At 33.3% G+C, this 13,935-nt stretch overlaps 1 long non-coding RNA gene across 1 annotated transcript in view; it reads left to right on the top strand.

The window, feature by feature from the left end:
* LOC139498915 (uncharacterized) overlaps positions 1 to 13,935 on the top strand; it is a 437,948-nt gene that overhangs the window by 280,446 nt on the left and 143,567 nt on the right. Inside the window, exons 4-8 of the long non-coding RNA XR_011658043.1 lie at positions 2,443 to 2,510; positions 6,276 to 6,574; positions 7,789 to 7,900; positions 8,663 to 8,727; positions 9,661 to 9,683. This is a non-coding gene — a long non-coding RNA (uncharacterized lncRNA). The remainder of the gene's footprint in view (positions 1 to 2,442; positions 2,511 to 6,275; positions 6,575 to 7,788; positions 7,901 to 8,662; positions 8,728 to 9,660; positions 9,684 to 13,935) is intronic.

The raw sequence follows: 13,935 nt of genomic DNA, 5'->3' as shown, positions 1-13,935 counted from the left end.
AAAGGTGTTGATTGAATTGTTTGACAAAATGATATGGTTAAATGGCTTCCGCTAAATGTCACATACAGAATTTATTTACCATTTTGCGACGCATGTGTTTGAAGCAAACTTTTGACGTCTCCTCTCCTTTTAAAGATAATTTAGAAAAGAAAGCTGTTGTGACGAAAAATGTTCAAAAGCAAAAAAAATCTCCGATTTAAAACTTTAATTATCCTTTGACTTAAATATAGGTTATTGATTAGGGAGACTACTTTAAAGTCGTTTGAGTGACACACGTGTTTCAAGCATAGTTGTACGTCTCAACTTATTCATTTACGATGATCAAGAACTTTCGTTATGAAGAAATATATCCAAAAGGTTGGGAACAACCCCTCGAAGGAGAGTAACCCTTCAATATAATGACTAAACATGAAATGAGGGATCAATTTCATGTGATGAAAGCTTTTGTTTTGTTGTAAAAACCACTTCTTAGTTTCTTAGTACAAAAGGGCACATCAGTATTTTTCTTTTAAAGAAACTTTCCCTACGAACTATATTTACTGGTATTATATGATCAAAAACATGTCCATTAATTTTGTTATATTCCAGGACTTATATCTTCTTTATTATAAAAAGTATAGTGGCACCCTCATTTAGTGGGGGTGGGTAGAAAAAAAAGATAAATTTTAAACGAAAAATATATTTATGTTATTTGGCGAAAAAAATAATAAAGTGGCGAAAAATATATTGTTTTGGCAAAAGACGTGGCGAAAAAAATAATTGACCCAGGGGAAACCCTGATAAGGGGTAGATTTTCATAAGATAAATAGAGAAAAAAATTATTAGGAAAATACGGAAAACATCATTTAAACTGAACAGTTGGTTGGAAACATGCATAGGATTTTCTGTACTTCCATCTCAAGCTGTCAGACTTGGGCATCTGGCAGTCATCTGGACTATTGTGGTTCATCATAGTCCAAATAATTATGACGTCTTGAAAGGCTATTCTAATTTTTTTCCTTGACGCCTCACTTCTTGAAAGGCTATTATAATTTTTTTCTTTGAAGCCTTATGAAGACGTCATAATTAATTGGACTAGGTTCATCATAACAAATGGACAAAAATAGCTGTATTTACACGTTGAAAACTACTCTACGTGTATAGTGCATGTGCAGACTAACCATTCCAGTTGTAAAAGTTGTAAGGCCTAGGCCAAGTAAAATAATATGTGTGTTTCCTGTTACATCTTTGAAAAAAATAGGGTACATTAATGTAGGTAGGTATTTTTTTTTCATTTTACAATTTTTTTTGCATTTGAGTCTATGGGAGAGAAATTCTACAGTGGTTATTGAAAAATGACTCAAAAAACTTTTCACATGTTTAAGGTAGGCTATTTCTAAGCTTAAGATAAAGGGTAGGTAGGGAAATAGGAAACGCACAAATTTTTTTATTTGGCCCTAGCATCCACTAGATATAACAGTGGCAGATCCAGAACTTTTCATAAGCGGGGGGGACCTGCCGACCATGTATTAAAGTTCAATTCATTTTGTGTTTCAGACAGATGAAATCTTATTTGGATTTTGATGGGCATTTCAATTAAAAGTTTTTAGAAGTTTTATGAATCATACTTTTTTTTACAGCTTACCATAGGCCCCTATGGGAATTGCATACAAATGACTTCTTTTAGAGAACCACTGAAAAGAATGAACCAAACATAGCATGAATTTTCCTTATTAGGTGCTGACCATTACCAAGTTTTGTTACTTTGTTGGCTATCCAGCATCCAAGATGGCCACCAGCCAGGGACTTTAATAGTTTAACATACATGTACATGTAGCACATGTACATTTTTATTAGTACCTGTATCCCTGTGATGAGAGAGTAACTTGGAACTTTATAAATGGAAATTTAAAACTGAATAGATTTTTCAGTCCTAACTTTCTTAAGAAAAAATTAAAAATCTTAAGAGTACTGTCACAAAAAGTGGAAAATGGCCCTAGCCTGCAGTTCAGTCGTACACTATAAAGATTTCAAAAATAATTGTAGTTGTTGTTAAATGACAGAATTCAACTAGTTGAATTTTAGATAATTAACTATCAACTTTAATTGAATGTTTAGATTTAGAAGATGCAGGCAGATCTCTTCCATTGGTCTAAATTGAATCTTAAACTAAAGAAATGAAATTACATTAAACAACAATTGATTCCAATAGTGTCAACCTTTCACATGTTCTAGCTGTTCTTTTTTTTCATTCTTTATATGAAGACTATCAAAAGATACCCCCCCCCCCCCCCCAAAAAAAAATGAAATAGAAACAAGGGCCGTCTTTCCCCTCAGAGCTATTCAGCTCTTTGATTCATTCATGCCATGTAAATACAATTTCAGGAAATTTTAGCGATGCTATATATAACATGTACAATGTATAATGAGGATAATTAAGTTACATGTATTTTATATTTTCAGTTTGAAGATCTGCTATTGATATTTATTTGATTCATGGTCCATATAATTAATTACTATACATTCTATAGGTGAGTGAACATTATATTTATATATTGGGCATTTAATGATTTATTTCATCAATTGAAACTCAGAAATATATTGTAAATTTTAAATGTTAAAATTCTTAAAAAGGAGATAATAATTCTAAGTAGCATTACACCAGTCTTTGTATTAAAGGGGAGATAATCCAGACCTGGTGCATTCATTCTAAGTAGCATTACACCCGTGTTTTATTAAAAGGGAGATAATCCAGACCTGGCGCATTCATTCTAAGTAGCATTACACCAGTGTTTGTATTAAAGGGGAGATAATCCAGACCTGGCGCATTCATTCTAAGTAGCATTACACCAGTGTTTGTATTAAAGGGGAGATAATCCAGACCTGGCGCATTCATTCTAAGTAGCATTACACCAGTGTTTGTATTAAAGCGGAGATAATCCAGACCTGGCGCATTCATTCTAAGTAGCATTACACCAGTGTTTGTATTAAAGGGGAGATAATCCAGACCTGGTGCATTCATTCTAAGTAGCATTACACCAGTGTTTGTATTAAAGGGGAGATAATCCAGACCTGGCGCATTCATTCTAAGTAGCATTACACCAGTGTTTGTATTAAAGGGGAGATAATCCAGACCTGGCACATTCATTCTAAGTAGCATTACACCAGTGTTTGTATTAAAGGGGAGATAATCCAGACCTGGCGCATTCATTCTAAGTAGCATTACACCAGTGTTTGTATTAAAGGGGAGATAATCCAGACCTGGCGCATTCATTCTAAGTAGCATTACACCAGTGTTTGTATTAAAGGGGAGATAATCCAGACCTGGCACATTCATTCTAAGTAGCATTACACCAGTGTTTGTATTAAAGGGGAGATAATCCAGACCTGGTGCATTCATTCTAAGTAGCATTACACCAGTGTTTGTATTAAAGGGGAGATAATCCAGACCTGGCGCATTCATTCTAAGTAGCATTACACCAGTGTTTGTATTAAAGGGGAGATAATCCAGACCTGGCACATTCATTCTAAGTAGCATTACACCAGTGTTTGTATTAAAGGGGAGATAATCCAGACCTGGCGCATTCATTCTAAGTAGCATTACACCAGTGTTTGTATTAAAGCGGAGATAATCCAGACCTGGCGCATTCATTCTAAGTAGCATTACACCAGTGTTTGTATTAAAGGGGAGATAATCCAGACCTGGCGCATTCATTCTAAGTAGCATTACACCAGTGTTTGTATTAAAGGGGAGATAATCCAGACCTGGCGCATTCATTCTAAGTAGCATTACACCAGTGTTTGTATTGAAGGGGAGATAATCCAGACCTGGCGCATTCATTCTAAGTAGCATTACACCAGTGTTTGTATTAAAGGGGAGATAATCCAGACCTGGCGCATTCATTCTAAGAAGCATTACACCAGTGTTTGTATTAAAGGGGAGATAATCCAGACCTGGTGCATTCATTCCAAGTAGCATTACACCAGTGTTTGTATTAAAGGGGAGATAATCCAGACCTGGCGCATTCATTCCAAGTAGCATTACACCAGTGTTTGTATTAAAGGGGAGATAATCCAGACCTGGCGCATTCATTCTAAGTAGCATTACACCAGTGTTTGTATTAAAGGGGAGATAATCCAGACCTGGCGCATTCATTCTAAGTAGCATTACACCAGTGTTTGTATTAAAGGGGAGATAATCCAGACCTGGCGCATTCATTCTAAGTAGCATTACACCAGTGTTTGTATTAAAGGGGAGATAATCCAGACCTGGCGCATTCATTCTAAGTAGCATTACACTAGTGTTTTTAAACGACCTCAAAAATTGAATTTTTTTTGGTCATATATATTGGTATCACGTTGGCGTCAGCGTCGTCGTCGTCGTCTGAATACTTTTGGTTTTCGCAATATAACTTTAGTTTAAGTAAATAGAAATCTATGAGGTTTATGACCACAAAAGGAAGGTTGGGAATGATTTTGGAAGTTTTGGTCCCTACAGTTTAGGAATTAGCATTTTCTTGGTTTTCGCACTATAACTTTAGTTTAAGTAAATAGAAATCTATGAAATTTTGAGACAAGGTTTATGACCACTACAGGAAGGTTGGGGTTGATTTTGGGAGTTTTGGTCCCAACGGTTTAGGAATAAGGGGCCCAAAGGTCCAAAATTAAACTTTGGTTGATTTCATCAAAAATTGAATAATTAGGGTTCTTTGATATGCCAAATCTAACTGTGTATGTAGATTCTTAATTTTTGGTCCCGTTTTCAAATTAGTGTACATTAAAGTCCAAAGGGTCCAAAATTAAACTAAGTTTGATTTTAACCAAAATTGAATTTTGGGCTTTTTTGATATGCTGAATCTAAACATGTACTGCACAGTATTCAGCAATAGGAAGAAATCTTCAATTGCATAGTATTGTGCAATAGCAAGAAATTTTCAATTGCACAGTATTGAGCAATAGCAAGAAATCTTCAATTGCACAGTATTGTGCAATAGCAAGTATTTTCAATTGCACAGTATTGCGCAATAGCAAGAAATATTTAATTGCACAATATTGTGCAATAGCAAAAAATTTTCAATTGGAGTTATCTTTCTATGTCCAGAATAGTAGTTGAATCAACTTAAATCATTGTTTTATACAATATACAATGTATATTCACTTTTACTACCAACTGATATAAAATTAAAACAATCTTTACCATTCAGTGATAGCAAGCACTTTTTTACATTTTAATATTTTATGATGTATTTAAATGAGTAGTTATTGTTGCAAACTCCATTAGTAATTTGAATTGAGATCAGTTTTGGAATAAGCATGATAAGGGAAAGGGGGATGTGAAAAAAAAATAGGGGCGGGGGGGGGGGGGGGGTTCAATTTTTCTCATTTAACATTTTTTTGAGAGGATTAATATGCAACAGCATAGTGAATTGCTCAAAGGCAAAAAACAAATTTTAAGTTTATTAGACCACATTCATATTGTGTCAGAAACCTATGCTGTGTCAACTATTTAATCACAATCCTAATTTAGAGCTGAATTAATCCAGCTTGAATGTTGTGTCCATACTTGCCCCAACTGTTCAGGGTTCAACCTCTGCGGTCGTATACAGCTGCACCCTGCGGAGCAACTGGTTAATGTTGTTGGAACAAGATTAACACAACTTGTATTTAGCAGCTGTTGTATAAGGGGAGATCTAGGCAAAAAATAAAATGACATGATTCCAAAATTAATTGCATTTGGGAGTTGATTGAAGCTTAATAAAACATTGCAAGCATTTATACAAATAGAGATTTAAACTAAGAAATCAATTGTTCTTTATGATTGTAAGATGGGAGGTTTATGTCAAAGGGACAGCAAACAATCAACAAAAGAGGTCAACATTTTATTTTAAAATAGATTAGTGTCTGTAACGTGTTGTTTTTATTTCATTTATATTTTCAGTTTGAACGTCATCTATAATGTGTATAATCGATATTTATTTCATAATTGTCCAGTCCTTGGGATCATTGAATGTAGAATTTTAACTCTGACAGGGGGAGATAATTAACAGATATCATATATTTCACATTCAAAATATCATAACACCTGTCTTTTTATAGTAAACAAGACACTAAAAACAAAGAATGCATCTTGTAAAAGTAAAGGTTAAGAGACCTATATCAATGAGACAGCAACCAATCAATGAAAGAGGTCAAAATGGAATCAAACAATAGACATGATAGACAATTATCTTTATAACATGTTAATAATGATTTCAACCTAAAATAGAAACATTCTCATTTTATACATCTATCATCAGTATTCATTTACATGCTGTCGATTTGATTCCAGTCACGTCAAGTTGATCCTTGTCCAGAAGATTTGATCCTTGTCCAGTCAAGTTGATCCGTGTCCAGTCAAGTTGATCCCTGTTCAGTCAAGTTGATCCTTGTCCACTCAAGTTGATCCCTATCCAGTCAAGTTGATCCTTGTCCAGTGGATTTGATCCCTGTCCAGTCAAGTTGATCCTTGTCCAGTGGATTTGATCCCTGTCCAGTCAAGTTGATCCTTGTCCAGTCCGGTGAACTTGATCCCTGTCCAGTCAGACTGTTGTTATAGGTAAGTACTTCATATGTTAACTATATAGGATCATTTACTACAGAAATTTAATTCTAATGTAAAATAGTCAAACTCTATAAGGGGAGATAATCAAGAAATAGTTTGAACATTCAAAATACCCAAAACCAATACATTATAGTAAACAAGATGCACAAATCAAATTGTATTGCAACGTTTAATGATTTATTTTATCAACAGTCTTCACGCTTAACCACAAGTCCTATGACCATGATGACCCAGGCTTGTAAAAAAGGTTGCAGGCTTGTACATTTCTTTTCTACAAGCCGACAGATGACAACTAAAAGTTTTAAAAAATTGAGCTTAGGGCTTGTGGACAAAACTTTATCGTGGAGACTGTATCGATTGAAACTCGGAAATATATTGAAATTTTAAATGTGAAAATTCTTAAAGGGGAGATAATCCAGAACTATAGGATTCATTCTGAAAAAGCATTAAACAAGTGTTTTTATTAATTCTTTTTGAAAAAGATTAACATTTTGCATTCTGCAGCTTTTGTACAAGGGGAGACAAAAATAAAATGACATAATTCTGAAATTAATTGCATTTGGGAGTTGAAACTAATTAAACATTGCAAGCATTACAAATAGAGTGTTAACTAAGAAATCAAATTGTTCTTTATGATTGTAAGATGGGAGGTCTATGTCAATGAGACAGCAACCAATCAACAAAAGAGGTCAACATGGTTTTTAAAAATAGACAAGTGTCTCTATAAAGTGTTTTTATTTCATTTATATTTTCAGTTTCAACATCTATAATGTCTATTATTAATTTTTATTTGATCATTGTCCAGTCCTCGTAATTATTGTCCAGTTCTTGGGATCATTGACTGTCCAGTCAATTTAATGCTTGTCCAGTTGAGTTGTTATTATAGGTAAATGCACATTGTATGTGAACTATATACAATCATTTATTATTGAGATTTATTTCAAAAGAGTAAATGTTAATTTTAACTCTGACAGGGGGAGATAATTGACCGATATATTTTACTTTTAAAATATCACAAGACCTGTGTTTTTATACCGTAAACAAGACATTAAAACAAAGAATGCATCCTGTATGAGTGAAGGTTTAGAGGCCTATATCAATGAGACAGCAATCAATCAATAAAAGAGGTCAAACAATACACAAGCATCTTTATTACATGCAATTATTATTTCAACCTGAAATAGAAACATTTATATTCTCATTTTAAGCATCTGTCATCTGTATTTATTTGATCCTTGTCCGGTCAAGTTGATCCCTGTCTTGTCGATGTGATCCCTGTCCAGTCAACTTGATCCCTGTCCTGTCAAGATGATGTTATAGGTAAGTGTTCAGTCGAATATTCAAGCTCTTAAAGGGGAGATAATCAATAAATAGTTTTAACATTCAAAATACAGAAGAAAAAAAACAATACTTGATAGTAAACAAGACAAAAATCAGAGAACATGATGACATCATTGCAAAATTATTTTCCTTCAAAAATAGATTGGTTGAACTTAGGTATGAACTTGGGGTAAAGAAAAACAAAAAATGTGAGGTACACAAACATGTATCTGCTGGAGCTTAATCAAAAATAGATGTAATATAGAAAGCAGAACACAGCCATACTGTTAAACGTTTACTTCATCTAAATGGAGTGTTAAGACTACATCCCACACTGACATCAAGCCTATATGAAACAGGTAAAACAAATCATAACTCCTGCAATATTTTCAACAGTATATGTCAATGAGAACGCAACCCAAAAAAGTAAGAACGGAAATATGTAGATGTCAATATATAGGTAACGAAAAAAAAAATATCTTCAAATGACAAGGTCTACATTTTCATGAAGCTGGCCATAAGGCCTAGGTAAGGATTTATTCATGTTAATGAAATAATTAAAAAATATACCTTTACTGTTCATAGTTACTTTGTTGAAACAGGAAATAACACACAAACATTGATATGTTTATAAGATAAAGAAACATTCATATATATCACAACAGTTACTGAAGAAGTACCGATAAAGTATTATTAAGTGATACATATATTTTACATATATCAGACTTAAACAAGTAAATATGATTTATCAATATTTTTCAGAGATGCTTTAGATGAAGACACTTTCTTACTGATAAATATAGCTGACCTCAGTTTTAATTAAATTAGTATGTATTGTATCATATATGTTTTAGTTCACCTGACATTCTCATCACTTAGCGTCAGTTGTCTCTCGTTGACTCGAGTAAAAAACAGAAAATGCAGGCAGAGAAAGACCGGGAATATAAAAATTTACAATTATACTTCCCCAGGGACATTATTATAGCTCACAAATAATATTTCCACACACATGATATATTTATAAATTATTTGCTAGCGTCTTTTGGGTTTTGAATGTTTCTGCCTTTTTTAAAAATCTTATTTTTGAAAACTCTGTCAAATTGTAAAAATCCGTCTCATGTTTGGGAGGCTGATGGTTCAATCCATTGTCCAGTAAACCCATAATTAAAAATTTATATTTGCTGCTGCTTTGCCTTTCTATCGTTATAAAGCTGAAGTCAAAAGTAAAAACCTGGCTTAGATGGTTTATAATTCAAATATGGATTGTTTTGTTTAATACTTTGTTGATTTCATGATAAAAAAGAATATAATTTTGTATAGACTTAAAATATAGACTTTTGTAACACTGATGAGCTACAGCTCAGGATGTGTGAATGATCTGTCCAACCCAAATAGTATTGCCGTATATAGATATATGAAGATGTGGTATAAGTGCCAATGAGACAACTCTCCATCCAAGTCACAATTTATAAGGAAACCATTATAGGTCATAGTATGGTCTTCAACACGGAGCCTTGGCTCACACTGCTCAGCAAGCTATAAAGGGCCCCAAAAATTACTAGTGTAAAACCATTCAAACAGGAAAACTAACGGTCTAATAAAAAAAAAAAAAACAAGAAACGAGAAACACTTATGAACCACATCAATAAACGACAACTACTGAACATCAAATTTGTGACTTAGGAAGGGTGCAAACAATTGCAGCGGGTTTAAACGCAATAATCACTTAACAGATTTATACATTTATTTTTCTATTTAAGGAAATATGGAAGATTGGAATAAGGTAAGATTTTTCTTCTTTATAGTCAAACAGTCAAGTGATTTTTGTCGAGCCTCCAACATTTATGTTGCGAAAGCGAGACAATGTGATCCTAGATTCCCTCGACGGCGTCAACATTAAGGTTCATTCTGTTGTTAAATTTTTTTTTTAGACATCAATTTTTTTTTGTCAAACCTTCATGGAATTTTAAGAAACTTGGACAGAAGTTTTTTTATGAACAAAATACTGTAACCATTATAACTCGTGCAATAAAGCATTATATTTTTTAATTGCTCGCTCAACATGGGAAAGAAGTGACGAAGACCCCTAAGCGCATGAATGATGTTCACTAAAACAAAAAGTTTTTGACAGAAATGCAACATTCTCAAAAGAGGTCTATTCATTTTAATTACCCAAGCTTACGAATTGTTTGGGTGTCTTCCTTGAATGCCAACATTTTACTATGTTACCTATTCCTTGAATGCCAACAAAAATATTTCAATAGATGTTTATATAATAACAATAGGTGTTTTTATAAGTATTTAACTGTTAGAAATAATTAATGAACTTTATAGAAATGCAACATTTTATCACTTTTTCATAAGGAAAAATAGTAGATTTTAGGGGTAAAATTATTATGAATTTTAAAGAAATAAAGAAAATTAAAAGATTTGTTTTAGTACATATCAATTTATATATTTTATTAGTTAATATAAACTACTAGTATATGAAGATTTCAGTTGTACAATTAATTAAATTAAAAAAATAATCAAGTTAATTTGATAACATCTAAGCTGGAAACTCTACAAAAGTTTCAAGAAAATTCATGAAATATGGCAACAAGAATTCAGATGAGTTGCGAACATGAAAAACAACTAAACGATGTTATTTTACGAATCACTTACAATAAAAAAAAAGAAAAGGGGTGTAATTGTATAACCAAGAAAAATACCCTGAACAAACTGAAATAAACTAAATAGTAATCTAACACGAGATACAAAGTTTCAAGAAATTTAATATGGTAGGATATTACAGCACACACAACTATAGAAATATTGAAAAAACCTTCAAAGTCCAAGGAGTCTATTGTCATGATTGTAGAATTTGTGTAAACTGGAATTCCTGTCCTGACAATATGCACATATTGACTTTGTGATGCAACACTTTTGAAAGTATCATTTTAAGAGAATCCATAATTGTTCAAGTAGGAGCAGCAAAATATGACTTTTTAACAACTTAACAAACATGAACTAGATTTAGCTACCTTCTTCTTCTTTCGTAATTTCCTCCTGTTTAGGAGCACTCGGATGAGACCGATAAATGTAAATACAGGTCTGACTGGAAGTGACTGTGTACTTTTTTCATCTCGCACAGTCAAACGGATGCTCCACTAATGGTGGTCAGAAAAAGCTACCTGTATTTACTTATCTGTTTAATTAGTATGATTGTTTTGATAAGCATGCACTGTTGTGATGATAACTACTTGCACCTATTCCTTGAACGCCAACATTATTTTACAGGTAAATTGTCGGTAGATCAAAGGATGTTGGCATTCAAGGAATAAACCATTGTTTGTCATAAAACTTGGAAGTAGTGATTAACACCTGTAAAAACACATAAGTGTCAAATACGTCCCCACAGGTGATTGTTCCCCACTGACAAAAAGGCTACTTGATCATTGAATACTCACTATTTATTAATTTCTTTTTCTTGATTGAAAATATGTTTTTAGGCTAAAATATTAAGAACAACACTGTTATTTCTTTAACAGAGAAAGCTTAGAGACATTCAAAGTAAATCTGTCAAATAAAAATATATCATCAAACATACAAATATTACACTGCTCATTTCCAAGTTGTTATAAATTGCATGTTTATAATGAAAATATTGAAACACAATTATCACTCAGATTAGCTTTATTATGTGAGGATGAAATGTTTAAAAAAAAATCTTTTTCTTCTTCAAAACTTAGGAACAGTATACAATGTAATCATAAGCAGGGTTTCCTCTGGGTCTATTTTCTTTTTCACCACCGCTTTTGCCAAAACAATATATATTTTTCACCGCTTTCAATTTACACCCCCTCCCCCCTACCCCAACTAATGTTTGTCACATTATTGTATTCAATAGAGTACATTGTCTCCCTTGTATTAACCAATGAAAATTGGTCATTCTAAAATATAGTTATTGTCTGGCATTAGCGTGAAAAACATTTAAGTTACTACACTCTTTACATTCTGTTAAATGTAAACTCTATTTTTTATTTACAGAAACTCTTTGAAGCTGCTGGAAAAGGAAGAGTAGAAGAATTGAAGCTTTGCCTGGCGAACGGAGCTAACATAGATTATCAACAGGTAAACTTGTAACATTGAATATCAAGTAGGTAAACTTGTAACATTGAATATCAAATAGGTAAACGTGTAACATTGATTATCAAGTAGGCAAACTTGTAACATTGACTATCAAATAGGTAAACTTGTAACATTGACTATCAAATAGGTAAACTTATCATGACACAACAATGGTGTTCAACACAAAACATGGTACATTATGACTTAACACTGATTTTCAACACAGAACAAGAGACACATCATGACACAACACTGGTGTAAAACACAGAACATGTAACACATCATGACACTACAGTTATGTTCAAGACAAAACGTAAGTCACATCATGACACAAAACTAATGTTCAACACAATACATGAGCCACATGACTTAACACTGATGTTCATCACAGAACATGAGATACACATGATACATGACACAACACCGATGTTCAACACAGAACATGGGACATACATGATACATTACACAACACTGATGCTCAACACAGAAAATGGGACATACATGATACATGACACAACATTGATGTTCAACACAGAACATGGGACACACCATGACACAACACTGATGTTTATCACAGAACAGGAACCACATAATTACAGAATGTTGAAGATCAACATAGAACACGAGCTACATCATAACATAACTGTTGTTCATCACAACAAATGAGCCACATCACATGAGACACATCGTGACACAACCATGGTGTTTAACACACAACATGATGCATCATGACACAACATTGTTCAATACAGAACATGAGACACATCATGACAAAACACTCATGTTCAACTCAGAACATGAGACACATCATGACAAAACACTGATGTTCAACACAGAACACAAGACACATCATGACAAAACACTGATGTTCAACACAGAACACAAGACACATCATGACAAAACACTGATGTTCAACACAGAACACAAGACACATCATGACAAAACACTGATGTTCAACACAGAACACAAGACACATCATGACAAAACACTGATGTTCAACACAGAACATGACACACTTTATAACAAACCACTGATGTTCATCACAACACATGAGCAACATCATGACACAACATTGATGTTCAACACAGAACATGAAACACATCATGACAAAACACTGATGCTCAACACAGAACATGAGACACATTATGACAAAACACTGATGTACAACACAGAACACGAGACACATCATGACAAAACACTGATGTATTGTTGTACAACACAGAACATGAGACACATCATGACAAAACACTTATGTTCAGCACAGAACATGAGAGACATTATAACAGTATAATAACACACCACTGATGTTCATCATGACACAACATTGATGCTCAACACAGAATAAGACAAGAATGTGTCAAAAGTACATGGATGTCCCACTTGCACTATCTTTTTCCATGTTCCATGGACTAAAAATTAGGTAATAATCTTATTTGGCACTAAAATTAGGAAGATTATATTATAGGGAACATATGTACTAAGTTTCAAGTTGATTGGACTTCAATTTCATCAAAAACTACCTTGCCAAAAAACTTTAACCTGAAACTTCCACTTTCATTTTCTATGTTAAGTGAACCGTGAAATTGGGGTCACAAAAGATCATATCATAAGCAACAAGTGTACTAAGTTTCAAGTTGATTGGACTTCAGCTTCATCAAAAACTACCTTGACCAAAAACTTTTACATGAACGGACGGACACACAGACGAACAGACGGACGCATGAACAGAGCCATAGACCAGAAAACATAATGCCCCTCTACTATCGTAGGTGGGGCATACAAAACATCATGACAGAACATGAGACATATCATGACACAACACTGATATTCAACACAGAACATGAGACATATCATGACAAAACACTGATGTCCAACAAAAAACATGAGACATATTATGACACAACACTTGTTTTCAATACAAAATA

The sequence above is a fragment of the Mytilus edulis genome, chromosome 12 (genome assembly GCF_963676685.1).
Source record: "Mytilus edulis chromosome 12, xbMytEdul2.2, whole genome shotgun sequence".
Classification (NCBI taxonomy): Eukaryota; Metazoa; Mollusca; class Bivalvia; order Mytilida; family Mytilidae; genus Mytilus; species Mytilus edulis.
The sequence above is the reverse complement of the archived record's forward strand: the minus strand, read 5'-3'. Positions and strand labels throughout refer to the sequence as shown.